The sequence below is a fragment of the Ctenopharyngodon idella genome, chromosome 10 (assembly GCF_019924925.1).
Source record: "Ctenopharyngodon idella isolate HZGC_01 chromosome 10, HZGC01, whole genome shotgun sequence".
Classification (NCBI taxonomy): domain Eukaryota; kingdom Metazoa; phylum Chordata; class Actinopteri; order Cypriniformes; family Xenocyprididae; genus Ctenopharyngodon; species Ctenopharyngodon idella.
Genome location: NC_067229.1, coordinates 16,329,166 through 16,347,539, shown reverse-complemented (window position 1 = coordinate 16,347,539; position 18,374 = coordinate 16,329,166). Strand labels below are relative to the sequence as shown.

General features: G+C 37.9%; 3 long non-coding RNA genes across 5 annotated transcripts in view; 2 read left to right on the top strand and 1 right to left on the bottom strand.

Annotated features, from left to right (window-relative positions):
- The first annotated feature begins 1,664 nt into the window (after positions 1-1,664).
- LOC127520065 (uncharacterized) overlaps positions 1,665-18,374 on the top strand; it is a 44,428-nt gene continuing 27,718 nt past the window's right edge. Inside the window, exon 1 of the long non-coding RNA XR_007932029.1 lies at positions 1,665-6,161. This is a non-coding gene — a long non-coding RNA (uncharacterized LOC127520065). The remainder of the gene's footprint in view (positions 6,162-18,374) is intronic.
- On the top strand, positions 9,087-11,141 carry LOC127520066 (uncharacterized). The gene is made up of 4 exons (XR_007932030.1): positions 9,087-9,630; positions 10,389-10,429; positions 10,507-10,839; positions 10,930-11,141. It is a non-coding gene; the product is annotated as an uncharacterized LOC127520066 (long non-coding RNA).
- The window catches only part of LOC127520067 (uncharacterized), a 60,069-nt gene continuing 54,268 nt past the window's right edge, over positions 12,574-18,374 (bottom strand). For 2 of the 3 annotated variants that reach the window (XR_007932033.1, XR_007932031.1), the window contains 2 exons: positions 14,971-15,175; positions 12,574-13,721 (listed from right to left, as the gene is read on the bottom strand). This is a non-coding gene — a long non-coding RNA (uncharacterized LOC127520067). Of the gene's footprint in view, positions 13,722-14,966; positions 15,176-18,374 lie in introns of all 3 variants that reach the window. The other variant, XR_007932032.1, reaches the window with a different exon arrangement.

Here is an 18,374-nt window from a genome sequence, read left to right as displayed (position 1 = left end):
CATTCAGAAAGAGGATGTGTTAATAAATGAGCGCTGCATTTTATGCCTGAATATTGAATATTACAAGCCCTTGACTCATCTTACAGAACATGTAAATGAGCAAAATCTTCTGTGTTGACTGAGTCGTACAGGTGAAGCAAATGTGTTGCAAGTTAAAGATTACAACCTCCACTCATTTTGTGCAGTGTTTAATAGAGCTGAATTCACATAGAACTTTGATTTATTCATTCTTTCTTCTGTTAGATGAACATTATAGTATATAATAAGAACAATAATGCTGCTCGTTTTCATTACAGTTACAGATTGTACAGCTTCTGTAAAGAAAGTTAATGTGATATAATGTGTCACTTTCTGGTAAAATTTCCCTATGTATTGTTAGACCCTCAGTTGCCATGTTGATTTTCTCTCTCCTCACCATAATTTTGATATCCAAAATTAACACATTCATATTGTAACAAAATGGAGACATACCCTCTCTCTAACTTGTAATAAATAAATGAATAATTGGAAAAAAAAAAAAAAAAAAAAAATTACAAAAGTGAAACAACACAAATATATTTTTGCTTTCTTGTAGCTACATTCACACAGGTTACCATTTAACTCAAAGATCCTTGTAATACAGTGTGTTCAGAAAAAGGATCTAGTATAAAACAGGGAACATGTTACAGTAATACAATCCTTCAGTGTATCAGAGCTTCTGCAGGTCATTCCTGATAGATCAGAGTTTCATGTCAAAACCATGCAAAAAACTGTGGAAAATGTCTAATTTGATGTGCATTAGCATATTTGTAAAATCAATTATCTAAACCTGTACCAATAAAGTGCTAATATATATATTAATAAATGGTTGCTGATGCTTTTTTTTTTTTTTTTTTTTCTGAAAGGCTTTTGATTTATAATAAGATTTTTGTATTTGAATTTGTATCTCTGAGTAGGTTTAGAGTTATCCCCGTTACATTTACATTTATTCATTTAGCAGACGCTTTTATCCAAAGAGACTCACAAATGAGGAATATAACATGTTTAATATAAGCGATTGATCTTAAGGAGGCAATAACATGAGAAGTGCTAGCAATACAAAGTTTCACAGAATAGGATTTAAGTTGTCTAGAATAGGATTTAAGAAATAGTGAAGGAATAGAATGTTTTTTTTTTTTTTTTCGTTTTTCATTTAAGGCACTAAACACTAAACACTCAAGACATTTAACACTTCAAATATCCCAGTAAACATTGAAGATAAATTTGTTACAGACATTTATTCAATAAACTTCTTGGCTTCTGTCATGCTTAGTTCATGTAAATGTAAAATACTGTACATGTTAGTAAAAAACTGACAAAAGCTGTTTGGCAAAGAGTGATCAATATTGATTTGATTCAGTTAATAGAGGTTAATTATAAAAAATAAATGTATTAAGACGTGCTTAAATACATCCTGACTTTACAGCATTTTTTCACAAGTGTCTAAAACTTTTTACATACTGTAGTTTTGCAGGTATTTCTCCATACATCTTGCCACAGTTCTTATAGTCACATATTTAAAGTGTAATTTTTTGAACTCCAACACATGCTGTCTTTGTGTCTCAATACACTGTCTAGTTTATCATTACTATCAAGTACGTCAAGAATGCAGAGCTTCCAGTGATGTCCTCATCCTAACCTGCAGAGAAAGAGAGAAATAAAAGGGTAAAACATGCAGACTTTTCATAAATTTGCCACACATTTGTTTTATATCTATTCATTTTCATTGGTATGTTAATATTTGTCTTCAGTTTTTCATTATATTCATCCATTAAAATACCAAAAAGCAGAGCATTTTGTATTGTAGCCTATTGTATTGTGTTTTTATATTATATTGACAATACTTGAAGCCTGTTCACATATTGCTCAGGCTGGTTCTTAAATAAATACATCGATACATCTTATTTAGTTTGCAGAGGCGTGTCACCTGATGCCATTGTTTAATGTTTCACATTTACTAAGGCGTGGTGTTACTGTGGCAACACTCAGAACCAGGATGCTGGAGTTATAAACACTGCTACTAGTGAAAAGAGTTCACACCCATTTCTCTAGGAAATACTGCTGCTGATTGGGAATTAATGAATCAGATTTAGTAAATTATGTGCAGTTTTGTTATTAACAAACATAAAATCATATATAAATAAAACTAAATACATTTAACAATGGCAAACAAAACTTTAAGATGCATTTATCATAGGGGGATAAAGCCCGGAACACACCAAGCCGATGCTGACGAACTAGTGGGGACAAAAGCAGACTCCGGGGTTGGCTCACGTTGGCAGCGTCTGGGTCCAAAGTTGCCCTGACACACCAAACCGACGCTCGACACCCGACAGCCAAGTAGCACATCCGTTCTGCGCCTGCGTAAGAAGAAATGCCTTTCCGTACCAGCAGGTGGCAGTAGCTGAACAGCCAATCAGAACGATCAGATGGCCTGACTGACCGACGAGCTTCGACGCCAATTCAAAATGTCGAATCGGCTGAAAAAAAGCAGACGAGGACCAACTTCAGCCGATGGTGCGGAACACACTGAGAAAACTGACAAAAACTGCCCGATGGCCGACCGTCAACTTGTTGTGTTCCAGGCTTAAGAGTTTTCAACCAATCAGGCCCTTTCTAAACTATTAATGAGACCTTTTCTCTTTATACTGTCTATGTGAAGAGAAAACCTTTTACTTTTCATTACAGAAGATAAGTGGTATTGAGAATGAATGGATGGAGTTAAAATATCATGTTATTTATGATGACTGAACAATTAGAGACCACGATGTGCTGATAATCACACACATTTTAGGGTTTTCAGATTAATTTACCTCTTTGTGTGTCTCTTTTTGCTGATTAAAACTAAAATTAAATATATACACCAATCAGGCATAACATTATGACCACCTTCCAAATATTGTGCTGGTCCCCCTTTTGCTGCCAAACAGCCCTGACCTGTCAAGCATGGACTCCACTAGACCCCTGCAAGGTGTACTGTGGTATTTCTAATTCATCCCAAAGGTGTTCTGTCGGGTTGAGGTCAGGACTCTGTGCAGGCCGGTCAAGTTCCTCCAAACCAAACATGCTCATCCATGTCTTTATGGACCTTGCTTTGTGCACTGGTGTGCAGTCATGTTGGAATGCCACAGATACCACAGACCGGGAACACCCCACAAGAGCTACAGTTTTGGAGATGCTCTGACTCAGTCGTCTAGCCATAACAATTTGGCCCTTGTCAAACTCGCTCCATTCCTTATGCTTGGCCATTTTTCCTGCTTCTAAAACATCAACTTTGAGGACAAAATATTCACTTGTGTAGTGAACTTGCTGCCTAATATATCCCATCCACCCACTAACAGGTGCCGTGATGAAGAGATAATCAATGTTATTCACTTTACCTGTCAGTGCACAGCACAGAGTTAAGACGTTTCTTGTAGTTGGTCACCAGGTTTGCACACATCTCAAGAGGGATTTTGGTCCACAACTCTTTACAGACCCTCTCTAAATCGTTAAGGTTTCTTGGCTGTCACTGGGTAACTCGAAGTTTCAGCGCCCTCCACAGATTTTCTATAGGATTAAGGTCTGGAGACTGGCTAGGCCACTCCCTTAATGTGCTTCTTCTTGAGCCACTCCTTTGTTGCTTTGGTGGAATGTTTTGGGTCACTGTCATGCTGGAAGACCCATCCACGACCCATCTTCAGTGGCTGAAGGAAGGAGGTTCTCGTCCAAGATTTTACGGTACATGCCCTGTTCATCGACCCCTCAATGCGGTGAAGTCGTCCTGTACCCTTAGCAGAGAAACAGCCCCAAAGCATAATGTTTCCACCTCCATGCTTGACTGTAGGGATGGTGTTCTTGGGGTCATAGCCAGCATTTCTCTCCCTCCAAACACGGCGAGTTGAGTTGATGCCAAAGAGCTCAATTTTGGTCTCATCTGACCACAGCACTTTCTCCCAAGCCTTCTCTGAATCAATTAGATGTTCATTGGCAAACTTCAGATGGGCCTGTAGAGGGGGACCTTGCAGGCACTGCAGGATTTCAATCCATTGCGGCGTAGTGTGTTACCAATGGTTTTCTTGGCGACTGTGGTCCCAACTGCCTTGAGATCATTTACAAGCTCCTCCCATGTAGTTCTGGGCTGATCCCTCACCTTTCTCATCATCATCCTTACCCCATGAGGCGAGATCTTGCATGGAGCTCCAGACTGAGGGTGACTGATGATTATTTTGTATTTCTTGCATTTCCGAATAATCGCACCAATAGTTGTCTCCTTCTCACCAAGCTTCTTGCTGATGGTCTTGTAGCCCATTCCAGCCTTGTGCAGGTCTACAGTCTTGTCCCTGATGTCCTTTGACAGCTCTTTGGTCTTGCCCATGGTGGTGGAGAGGTTTGAATGGAAGATACAGATTCTTGCAGGTGTCTTTTATACACAAACGAGCTGACATTAGGAGTACATTCTTAAAGTGACGGGATTAATCTGTGTTCGACATGGGCACATAAACAATCTGTAGGAGGCAGAATTCTTGCTGGTTGGTAGGGGATCAAATACTTATTTCACTTGATCAAATGCTAATCAATTTATTATCTTTATATAATGTGTTTTTTCTGGATTTTTTGGTTTATATTCTGTCTCTATCCATTAAAATAAACCTACCATAAAAATTATAGACTATTCGTTTCTTTGTAAGTGGGCAAACTTACAAAATCAGCAGGGGATCAAATAATTATTTTCCACACTGTATATATGTCTCATTTGCAGGCCAGCCTCATGAAAAAATATTTTTGCAAAATTATATCATATTATTTCTTGAAATGAAATGTCCGGTGAGTGGTGCTAAACGGTTAATGCTTTATTGAGTTTGTTGGGAAAAGGGACAAGCAACTTCCTCTTTTAGTTTTTGTTTTAGATTTAAAGAGAAAAATCATGGTAGCCCAAGTACATTAGGGTTAATAAGCTTCTACAGAGAGAGTCTTTCTGGATCTATACACTGAAAGCAACTAAATTTCCAGGCTTAAATGGGGAATTAGACTTTGTACCTTTTTTGTAATAAGATGTTAGACCTGAAAATAGTATTTTGTTGATTCTGGTTTGAATAATTTTTTTTTTTTTTAACATAAAGTTATACTATGTATGTCACCAAATATATACATTATTGATTTGTGGAGTTTGATTTGTATATTTATTTTTTTTGGAAATATAAATTACATTGTGTATATTATTGATTTGTGATATTTATGACATTGTTGAAAAGTGTTTTTTTTTTTTTTTTCTCAGAAATTTAAGTTACACTATGTACATTATCGTTTATATTCACTGAGTTGTGGAGTCTGAGTTATATACTTCATTCAATATATTATTCATTTATTTTATTTTTCTTTTGTTTATTTATATTGATTATACTGTGTTTGATTTAATTTGTTATGTAATCGTCATACTTCCTCTCTTCTGTTTGTCCTTTGTAGCACAACCAGGTGAATGTCATTAGACTAATTAATTGTTGCTCAAAATGAACTCTGAATGTGTTTGTTACTCACACCCTGACGAAAGCAAAATCAGCTGCAACACGTAGGTGTGCACTTGTCACCTGTTTTAATATTTAGCCATGATGAAATAAAGGCTTTTTAAAAACGTTTTCTGTAAGACTTGAGTGCCTTGGACCATTCTTAATTTTACAAGTTGAACTATCCCTTGCACCCAAAGAACACAGAGACAGAACTCATACCCTGTGCAGCACTTCTTTTGCATTTTTTGCTTTATGCATAGAGGTGTTTGTCTGAAATGTGTATCCTTCTGGAGAAATAATTACATCACGGGAAGGAGAGGACAGCCAGAAGAACCAGCAGGCAAATCAGCGCTGTTGAGACTTATGTTGAAAATAATGAGAGCAAGGTTTATATCAGCACTGACGACTGTTAATAAAATAACCAGCAACTGCAGCAAAGGTGTAACTGCACTAGGGTAGTGCCATTGGAGGGCTATCACCGTACAGCATCACTGGTGCCAATCATCCAGTCAGCTATCTATACAACCTAGTTGACGTAGGGCCACAGCAGTTTAAGATGAAGGCTAGGCATCAGATTGAGCCGTATTTGACTCCTTGTGCACAGACAATACATGTGATGTAAGTAAGGAAACATCCAAGTGGTAAAATCTAGCAAAGGTATTCGGTGAAGACCAACAAGCTGCCATACTAATACAGAGGCGGTTTCTTCATTTAGGCGATAAGGCAACGCACAACCAAAGTGCGAAAGGGACATTTTTTAAAATCACATTCAACAACAGTGTTACGCTAGCTGTCACGGTACTGTTTGTTCTGCCTCTGTATATATAATCCAATCAGCGTCAAGTCATGTTCTGTGAAGTACCGCCCCTTTTTGGGCGATTTCACTGATTTGTGAATCAGTATTGTATACCAGGGGTGCCCAACCCTGTTCCTGGAGATCTACCCTCCTGCAGAGTTCAGCTCCTGCCCTGCTCAACAAACCAGTCTGTAAAGTGCTTCTGAAGATCTTAATTAGCTGATTCAGATGTGTTTTATCAGGGTTGGAGCTAAACTTTGAAGGTAGGTAGATCTCCAGGAACAGGGTTGGGCACCCCTGGTCTACAATACAGGAGACTTTTGAGCAGTCACTGAAGGACAAAAAGCTGCTCATACAATCTGAACTGGGCAGAGCGCTCAGTGTAAAAGTACAGTGTGCACACAGAGCAGAAAACCTGATGAGTTCTCCACATTTGATTCTTCAGGGGGGAAAAGCCGACAAGGTTATGACCTGGGCTCTAAACAGTGTTGAGAGCACCTTTGGCATGTAACCCTTCTGGGGTTTAAGAATAATCCTACAATCATTTGGCAAGTCAATACTATGCAAGTGCCATTAGTAGACTAGCTTTTGCAAGTTCCCCACTCTCTTTACAGAAGTAGTATACTCCCTTCAGCAAGAGTGCTTGTAATTCAGCTGTCAGCAGTGGCTCGAATGGAGGCTCTGTGAGAGCTTTTAGGACCAAAGCCAAGTCCCAAGTGAGCAATGTGGAGGGGTGAGGGGGTTTAACCCCCTTAGAAAGCTTATCAGCAGGTCATTTCTTCCAACCGGACGTTTATCGATTTAGGAATGAAAAACCATAAAAACGTCCACATAAACTTTAAGCGTAGAGGGTGCATGATCATTGTCTAATCACTCCTGTAAGAATGACAGTATGATTGAGACGGGACAATTCATGGAGTCCTCACCCTGAGTTATACACAGTTCACAAATACTTTCCACTTATGGGCATAGAGGTGCCTGGTAGAGGGTGCCTGTGCCTCAGTGATTGTGCCTAGCACTTGCTGTGGCAGAATCTCTGATGGTGACTGAGCAGATGCATGTTCCACAGTTGTGGTTTGCAGATTGTGCAGAGCGCTTGGGTCACGAGGTAGTCTCAGCCTCAGACGTCACACCCACGGACCGTTGGCTGAACGTCTGATGCATATGGCACACTTTTCTGGAAACACTTCAGGAGTTTTGAAGTCGTCATCTGGTTGGTTGAATTCTACAGGATGTCCGGGAGATTTGTGTGTCGCTTTCTTTAACGGTCCACCTGGAAACAAATGCTGTGACACCAAACCAGCTCGTGGAAGAAGAAAGCCGTTGTGTTTACAACTGTGACGTACGAGCACTTACCAGGATCAACTAAACGCTGGATTTTCAAAAGTATGTGAAGTTTGTGGCTCCATTGTTGCAGTAAACTTGCACAGTGTTCTTGAATGAATAATTTATTAGATGCACACCGGTCTGTTATTGTAGGCACATTGACATTACATTTTCATGCCCCTAAACATGATGTGGAACAAAACGAACTGTGATTGGTTGCATTACATGTCAGTCAAATGGCCTCTGGGCGGTCCTTGGCCAATGAAAGCTGCGATACGGTCCAGAAATTCTGCCATCAGCCTGAAGATCTGGCTACACGAGACTAGTCACGAGGTCCCTTAGTGGTATGGTCCAGGAGCTTATATAACAATAAGCTTTTTTGCATATTTATTGAAAGTCCAAAGCACCATCACAAGTGAGCAAAAGGTTTGAGTGTTCGGCTGTTCAACATATCCTCTGAATGAAGATAATCCAGCCAAGATCAATCAATCATCCAAATAATTTAGTATGTGCATTTCTCTCAGTCTTAGAGGAAAGAGAGCCACGTTTACACATTTTGTGAATGTGCGTGAAGCGAATGACAGACCGTAGGGCATGACCGATAATTGGTATTCTGTGCCTTCGAAAGCAAATCTCAGAAAGCACCTGTAATGAAGGGCCATCTGTCTGTGAATGAACTGCACCATGCTTGTCATGCAGCCAAGGGCCTTGCTGCTTCAGAAAGGGGCTGTGTTTTGGCCATGAAGTCCTTGTTTCACAGGTGGCTCAGGTTCTCTGAGAGGCTGAGGTGGATCTAGCGAATTGCCTGGCCTCCGTTGAGCTGAACACTGAGCTGAAGAGGTGAGCGGTGAAGCCTTGAGTGAAGACAGCAGTTGTCTTGAAGGAGAAAGATTCTGAGGAAATGACATTCAGTGCCGCCCTATATACCAGTTGAGCCCACCTCTATTTCATGCTAGATCATCAATATGTACTCATATTGGCGTGATTTATTAAACCTTAAATGCATGAATGTTTCGCCAATCATTCTTACACTTTCGGGTCTTTAGCGACCCGGATCTATATCTAACACGGATATATCTACCTGTCATGATAATATAAAACTCCTCTGATATTAGAGTATATTACAGAAGAATAAAATAAGTTTTGTTACATTTTGGAGCTTGGAAGGGTTCAGTTTGAGCAGATGTTTTATGCCATTTTATGAGCCCATTCACGATCTCAAAAAACTATATCATTTTCAACATCTTCAAAATCAATATTTCGATCGCTGACAGTTTCACCAGATCCATCAAGTGACAGTGATAGTCATTCAGTACTTGCACTGCAGTAAATCGCAACAATTTTATGTTTTGCTAATGATACTTCCTATTCTTTCGTTTTCTGTCTGAATGAAACGCCACTTCATCATTGTGTATCATATGTTATAACACTATACTTTGCACTGCATAGGCTACCTTGGCATGTAATTAAAAATTAAAAAAAAAAAAGTATCTAGTTAAAACTCCTGCAATGGCGTTTCTAACAAGGAACTCTAAAAGACTTTTTATTTAGTCAGAAAACACTTATAGGCTACTTTTGAAACGGTGTCTATGGAGAAACACGTTTTTTGTCGTCGGGTGGTGTAGTTCCAGCATCTACCAGCAGGGACTAACAGGAACCTGCTAACCAGCCCTGGTTTCTAAAACAGCGGTTGAGAGAGTGGTGGTAGTTTTGAAAATCTGCCTACCCATCTCTATATATATTTCCTTTTTTAGGATGTCGTAAAAATTTAATCGCGATTTTTTCTTTTGCTGTTGGAGTACAAAAAATTTGATGCAGACTCCGTTCACCATTTTTTTTTTTTTTTTTTTTTTTTAGCCAAGGTTTTTGTGACAACTTCCGCTAGAGAACCCAGAAATGTGGGAAGGTTCGATGTCACGGTACTTTCAGTTTTCTGACAAAGTAGTATTTCAGAAATATTATGTATAACATATATGAGCTATATCGGGGAACCCTGATCATCGGGTTTGTATGTGGGTAATGAAATTTTGTTTTCACAAAAAGAGCCGTACTTGCTACACATTTCACTTCATATCTGCTGCGATATGTGCAAAAAGTGATCCAGCTTTTGCACGCTTGAATTTGCATTTGGCCTGGGTTTTTTTTTTTTTTTTTGGTCCTCACTTAAACTATCATTAACAAACAACCCCAACAACGTCATTAATGCATTGTTTATTTAATTAACAAGTTACAGGTTAATAGAGAAATAGCTGTAAATATTATTTTGATTTAGCCATTAGCATTAGCATATTAAATTGCCTTTTTTCTTTCTCTGTGCATGTGCATTTATGAAATTCTGTTGACTTGAATCCCATTTAATGTTTATTTTAGAAACATTTTTAATTGAAAGGAAGATTGTTATAATAGCAATAGACTATTCACTCAGGTTGAATGAAAATTGCAAATTAAAGTGAAAAGACTGATTTTTTTTTTTTTTTTGATTTTTTTTTGTAAAAACCAAACCTAAAACCAAAGTTTTATCAGCAGCAATTCACTTCCCATCATGCTTTTAGTTTGTGCAGCTAGTAAACATAAACTGTGTCTATCTGAGTCCTGTGAGAGTATTGACATCACATCAAGTCAGAAAGCTTTTCTGACCAGCATGATCACTGTTGATCAGCATCTCAAACAAGCCTGTTATGTCATGCTGTACTGGTTGAGATTAAAGAAGTTATATTAACTTATTTTTCTGGGTTTTTTTTTTTTTCTTTTTCTTTTTTTAGGTGCCGCTTCATCTGTGTGTTTGCAGTGCTGATAAACAAAGGTGAGCACCTAAACTAAATTTGAATGATAAATGTATAAATGTCAGACAGTGTGTTTACAGTTAGGCTGTGTGTTCAGTGTCTCTGCAGGTCACAGTACACAGAGAGGGTGTTATTGGTGGTTCTGTTGTCCTGCCGTGTTTTTCCTCTGAGCACCATTATAAACTTCAAGACATTGATGTGAGCTGGAGACACAATGACAGTGAGATTGTGTATGATATAGTCAAGGGTGAAGATTCATTGGCAGATCAGGACCCACGGTACAAGAACAGAGCTGAAACATTCCCATTAGAGTATGAGAGAAGAAACTTCTCCATCATCCTCAAGAACCTCACCTACACTGATGCAGGAGAGTTCAACTGCCTCATCACACCCTCAAATGAACAGGAGAAAGTAGAACTGATCATCAAGGGTACGTGACACTGCTTGATTAATATATATATTATTATATTTCTGTGCAGTAATTTTTTTTTCTGAACTTGTTTTGTTCTATAATCAACAGAAGAAAAAGGAAACAAATCCAAACAAGCAAACCAAGGACCAGATTGGATGAAGATAATATCGATATTTGTAGGCACTCTTGTATTACTTGTATTAATTATTGGGTCTATAATAGCCTATTTTTGCTGGAGAAAAAAAACACAAGCTGCCTTATAGACCATTTCGGAGTAGACATCATAGTTACAAGACTTGTGGCAGAAAAACAGTGGTAACAAGAGGAGGTGAGATCCACGGAATAAGTTATTTATTGTACCTGTGGATGTCAGAATCGGAATGCAAAAAATAGATGGTCTTGATTTTTATAGAATACCGTCATCGAAGGTGCTCTTTGAAGCTAAATGCAGATGGTTGCAAGCCATTAAACAGACAGACTAAATTGATGAAACCTGCGATGATTAACTTACTATTAAAGCATGAATTATGTAAACAATAGATGTAAATGATATTCACATATATTGCCCCTAATTCCTTCACTGTCCTGTTTGGCCTTTTCCAAACTCCGAATATACCAGTCACAGCACACCACGTCACTGCCTTTACTACTTTGCTGGCCAGGCGTGGCATCCTCTTAAAGTGGAAGCATGCCTCTCCGTCACATGATAATTGGATAAAGGAGGTTTATTTAGATTCCTTATTTTTTATTTTTTTTTTATTTTATACACGCATATATATATATATATATATATATATATATATATATATACACACACACACACCACCGTTCAAAAGTTTAGGATCGGTAAGATTTTTAATGTTTTTAAAATAAGTTTCGTCTGCTCACCAAGGCTGCAATTATTTAATTAAAAATACAGTAAAAACAGTAATATTGTGAAATATTAGTGCAATTTAAAATAACTGTTTTCTATTTGAAAATATTTTAAAATGTAATTTATTCTTGTGTTGGCAAATTTGAATTTTCAGCATCATTAGTCCAGTCTTCAGTGTCACATGATCCTTCAGAAATCATTCTAATATGCTGATTTGCTGCTCAAGAAACATTTCTTATTATTATCAATGTTGAAAACAGTTGTGTACTTTTTTTTCAGGATCCATTGATGAATAGAAAGTTCAAAAGAACAGTATTTATCTGAAATACAAAGCTTTTGTAACATTATACAGTACCGTTCAAAAGTTTGGGGTCAGTAAGAATTTTTTTTTTTTTTTTAAAGAAATTAAAGAAATTAATACTTTTATTCAGTAAGGATGCATTAAATTGATCAAGAGTGACAGTAAAAACATTTATAATGTTACAAAAGATTATATTTCAAATAAATGCTGTTCTTTTGAACTTTCTATTCATCAAAGAATCCTGAAAAAAAAATATTGTACACAAATATTTTATGCAATTGTGTAAATGTTTCTTGAGCAGCAAATCAGCATATTAGAATTTCTTAAGGATCATGTGACACTGAAGTAATGATGCTGAAAATATTTTCAAATAGAAAACAGTTATTTTAAATTGTAATAATTTTTCAAAACATTACTGTTTTTACTGTATTTTTAATTAAATAAATGCAGCCTTGGAGAGCAGAAGAAACTTCTTTTAAAAACATAAATCTTACCGATCCCAAACTTTTGAACGGTAGTGTGTGTGTGTGTGTGTATATATTATATATATATATATATATATATATATATATATATATATACACACACACACACACAGCTGGGTAGTAACGGATTACATGTAATCTGGATCATGTAATCAGATTCCAAAAATCAAGTACTTGTAATTAGAGTAAACTACTTATTTAAAATACTTGTAATCAGACTACAGTTACTTTTTTATGGATTACATGATGACATATTATTTACACAATGGCAGTAAGTTGTTCACAATTCATTGATTCTCCTAAATTTTCATTTTTTTAACGTTTATATTTTTAACGTTTCATAATAAACCTTCCGCTTATATACGTTCCTGATTCTTCGAGTTTTTCCGGCGGTGAGGGGGAGGGGTGTGGAATCGTGCACAGAAATCAGCAACTAGAAGAAATTATGGAAAATGAAGGGGAAGACAGCCTTTAACCACTGGATGTACAGACATCATTTCATTTTTAAAGAAAGACACGGGAAAACACCACTGTTCAGTGTAAGCTCTGCCTACCAAGGATTAATTTGCTGTCCACGGCATCGGATTCAATTTGATTTTTCTTCATTGTTATTATCATATGCAATTCAAGTGTTTTGAGATGAAATATTTGGCCTAGCAATGTTATTCCTGTAAGCTTCATTTTCTTTATTATTCATTTTTTTGTAATGTTGCTATTGTTTGTTTTTTCTTCATTGTTACTATGCACTTAAAACATTTTGAGATGAAGTATTTGATGTAGCAGTGATATTGCTGTGAATTTCATGTAGAATCTGTTGAGTGTGATCTCTTGTTGGTAAATAGAACATTTTTTAAATATATTTTTCTTTGTATCTGTCAAAATAGTACAATATTATCCTACAATATATGTGACATCAAATAAGGGTTAGCACAAAAGTAATCTAAATGTAATCCAAAAGTAGTCCGATTACATTACCAAAAATGTGTAATCTAAGAGATTATATTACTGATGACAACTTTTGTCATGTAATTTGTAATCAGAAACTGATTACAATTCATAAGTAATCTACCCAACTTTATATATATATATATTTTCTTTTTATTATTTTTTTATGGTCCTTCTGGTGGCTTTAGGGGAGGTTGGTGGGTGGGGGTCTATGTTGCTGTGTTGACCTGTTCTGTTGCTTTTCTCCTCAGACACCTTGTCTCATTTTGCAACTGTTGTAACATATTTTATATGTCTGCAGAAATTTCAATAAAAACATGAAATAATGTTTAAACTTATAAAGTTTATAAAGTTTTATGTCACAATTCTGAAAAAAAAGTCAGAATTGCGGGATATGAACTTGCTATTCTGAGGAAAAAAGCCAGAATATTGAGTTTAAATTTCAAAATAGTTTCTTTCCAGAATTGTGAGATATAAACTCCAAATTACCTTTCTTACTCTTTTTCCATGGCTTTTTACTGAATTTGTACACCTTTGATTGTTTCTTCCTGGTGCAAAATACTGTTACGGCCTGTTAAAGCGTCTGCGCATATTTTTCCCTGCATTTATGTTAACAAATGAGAGTTCAGATAAGAAGCATGAGTAGCACTCATTTTCTGCTGCAGCTCATGTCGCAATCACATTTGCAGTGTGAAACAAGCATTTCATACTTTTGCTGTTTTATAATAAACTGACAGAAAACAATGTGCACTGCTTGTTCTTATTGTATAACAGAATGAAATCTTGAAACACTGAAACAAGAAAAATTTTTGCTGTCAGGTGTCAGACGAGCACAATTATTTGCCCAATCTGCTCTACTCCACTTTGACAGGTTGTGACCTACAAGTTATAGTATGTCCATTAAAACACATGTTACAGCTTTATAAGAATGTAAAAAGCTGCAAAGAGGAAGCTTCTTTGTGGTCATATCGAAACTTCTCTCAAGGGAAGAATTTGCTTTCTAAACAAGACTGGAGTCTGGCTTATTCTACCTCTCTTTATGTCGACGTTCAGACTTTCAAAGATATTGACCAATGTTTTATGTGTGTTTTGATGAAAAATAAGAGGTATTAATATTACAAAAATCTGTAGTTAGAAAAAGGCAGTCTTAATTTGTCTCAGATGTCTTCTATTAATTATAGGCAACATTTAATTGGGTAATATAAAATAAAATTGATCTAAGAATAATATTGTTTTGATTAGTCAGTTATTTATGATTTATTATATAATGATATAATTATAATTAATAAATTACTTAAGTGTTCCCCTAGACATGAATTTATTTATTTTTTCGATGAGGACTCTTGTGATCTCCAAACAACGCTTTTCATTTGGTTCAGTATTGTGAATAAACTACGAGTCTCTGGAAAAACATTTCGGACATTTGTTTGGTTCCTGATATCTCTACATTATACAAGAGAAGAGTTGGATGTTATCTAATCTCATTTTGATGAAAAGAGCAGCAAATAATCAAATGATAAGTAAATGTAATTAGACTCACTTACACGAGTATGAGAAGGAAGCTTCCTTTCGTAAACTTCTCTGGGGATTCTATGGATCCCGATCCTCAAGTGAAACTTTTCTCTCAGTGATGTTTTAAATATTCCTGCTGTCATTGTGTCTCAATACACCGTCACGACTTCAGTTTGTTGTCACTGTATACGAGCAGTCCAAGAATGTAGAGATTCCAGTTACATCCTCATTCATGAACTTCAAAGAAACCGAGAGACAGACAGAGAACTGAAAACAAGAGGGATATAGTTTTCCATGCATTTGCATTTCAAATTTTGTTCATTAACAGCACAACATACAGCGAAAAAAACTGTCCTGCAATATAACTTATCCAGAATATGCAATATATGTACTTGATCATAGTATACATAACTATTTATTTAAAATGTATTTAAAATATGTTTAGGCCTAAATAAAATTACAGACATAAGCCCTATTCGGACGGTAATTGTTTCTCATGTGGACGTCTGTATAAATAAATTTGCATGGCAGCTGTAGTGAATTATAATGTTATTTGTGACCACTAGAGGGCAACAAGTAGCTGAATCTCTCAGAGTCTCCGTCTCCATAATTCTGCTGCACTACAGAATATCACCAAAGAACGATATCACAGGCAGCACCTCAGTGATAAAACTCATGCATTCGGATGGTGATTTATTCACGGTAGAGGAGCGAGTTTTGTTGGAGCGCGCGCACTGTTCACGTGGTCGGTTGCATTATCTGCTGTGAATAAAACAATAAAATAAATTCGTATTTAATAAAATAACAACATCCTATTTATTGTTTGACTATTTTAATCTCCTGTTTTAGGAAGACAGACGCGCTATATAGTTGAAATGGTTTTGTCTTGCATTTTATTTTAAATTATGTCATTTTAAAAGTGGGGAATTTTGCAGAAATAAGTTCATGCAGCCACTGATTTACAGTAGGCTACGTGAGGTAAGCATGAAGCTGCTTTATTTATATTTTTAATGTAATTGTATATATTATACTACTTAACATTTTAAAATGGTACAAGCAGAAACTTAAATACACAAAGGTGTCCATGATGACTGAGGAGTGACAACAAACTGAAAGTCCTAGAACTGAACATAATGGTGACAGTACACCCCACTCTGGCAAGGCGCGTCCTCTCACCATAACAGAACATCAGAGGGGGGGCCAGAGTGGGTTCTTGAGGTGGACGAGGTGATGGCGATGTGATGGTGAGAGGCTGGAGTGACGGGTTGGTGAAGGGATGATGACGAGCTCCCTGAAGCGCAGATGTAGCATGCACGATGGTGGTGCAGACCCATAGCTCCCCAGTACCGACAGCCAATGGCAGAGTCGAGGATGGGAGAGACCGAAATGGAGTAGAGGTGACTGACGGCATCTGGGGGACGACCGACGAAGACTTGGCAGATGGATCCATGGGCGAAGACGGAGAGCTGATGAACTTCCCCGACATCGCTGGCTCTGGAGATCTTGGCAATGTCGCAGCGACGACTGTCGAAGGCGGAGCCAGAGTACCTAAGGGCTGAGGCGCAGCCAGTGTGACAGAGGACAGAGGTGACGCTGAGGGGAAGGAGGAACCCGCTGCAGCCGTAGGGGTGGAGGGCCGGAATGCAGCAGACGGCTCGCAAGTCCGTGGCAGAATTGGTGGGATGACTGACCAAGGGGGAGCCGGCAGGACGAGGGAACCCAGAGGAGCCATAAGTCCGAGGGTCTCCGGTGGAGCCAAAGGTGGGAGGAGCCAAGACGGAGCCGACAGGTCGACAGGCTGAGATGGAGCCACAGGATCCTCTCGCAAGGGTACTGCAGATGGGTGTACAACCTGTGGCTCGACGTCACAGGGACTGCCCGGAGATGGCACAGGGCTGTGGACATCCGGCAGTGATGGGGCTGGAGGACTGGCTGAGCTTCGCGGTGACATCAGAGTCGACAGAGCAACGGTAAGGAGTTCATGCAGGTGACTGCAAAGAGGGAATCATAGTCAATATGGTCAATGGTACAGTTCATAGATGGTGATGATACCAGGTGGGATCCAAATGCAGTACAAAGTTTATTTGAACAAAAAAACAAAAGAAAAAAAAAGTAAATCCAAGCAATGAACAAGATAATCCTAACACGGGGAAAACAGAAACTAAAACAAATGCACACGATACATCCATACATGGACAACACCAGATATAGAGAACACCAGAACAAGAGAAACACTGGGGTTTAAATACACAGGTTAACAAGGGGCTAATGAGGGACAATGAAGGCAATGAGTAGGCATGGTAACAAACAAGGACAACTAAGGAAACAAACAAGGTAGGCAATACAACAAGGGAAACAGGAACTAAACACAGGAACAAAGAAAATATAGCTGCAAGCAGCAATTACGGGGCCAAACACAAAGAAGGCACAACAGATCATGCCAACATGGCTGGGAGCATTAGACCAACTGCAGCAGTGAGCAATTAAAGACCTATTAAGATCTTTTTAGGCAAAATAGCTAAAAAATCATAAATAAAGATTTACTGGTTTATCACTTTTGAATAATAGGTGGCGCTGTGACCAAATTAATGTGGCATGGTCAGAGTGAGGTGACAATGACACCCGCAAAGTTTGGTGTCATTGCAGAGATACAGCCTCAAGAGTCATTTTGGCATCGAGCCTCAAATTAATAGCTGTGGTATACAAAACGGTTTTGTCCATCAACACAAAATCCATAACTTTTTGCAGGAATGGTCTGAAGATGATACAATTTGATTTTGGTGAAAATTGGACCAACCGTCTAGGAATCGAATCGTCTTGAGCCAAGGAATCAGAGAATTTTTTTTTGTTTCTAGCCCTTATGGTTCAAAAGTTATTAGCATAAATGTAAGTGCAAATTTGGACAGTTGGTGGAGCTAGAGCGATTAAGATTGAGACTCCAAATTTGCTATGGTGACAGTTCAGACTGGCTTCTATCTGTGTGCCAAATTTCATAACTTTCCCACAAGCTGTTCTATGGGCTGCCATAGACTTACCGAGCGGAAGAAGAAGAGGGTAAAGAAGAAGAAGAATGGCAATGGACACAATAGGTGCCTACGCACCTTCGGTGCTTGGCCCCTAACAATGGGAACAAAAAAAATCACTTCAACATAAAAGTCCTTAAACACAAGACATGGGGAACACAGGCTGGGATCATTAGAGGCTTGATTTTGTTCAACGGGAATTGATTGAATTGACTGCCGTTTGCTTTTGCTGTAATCTTATTTGGATGACAGGATGTCCTGCCTATCAGGGTCATGGGCGCCCAAGGCAATGTTCTCCTGGGAAACCTTGGGTCCTGGCATTCATGTGGATGTTACTTTGACACATATCACCCACCTAAAGATTGTTGCAGACCATGTACATGGCAAAGGTGTTCCCTGATGGCAGCGGCCTC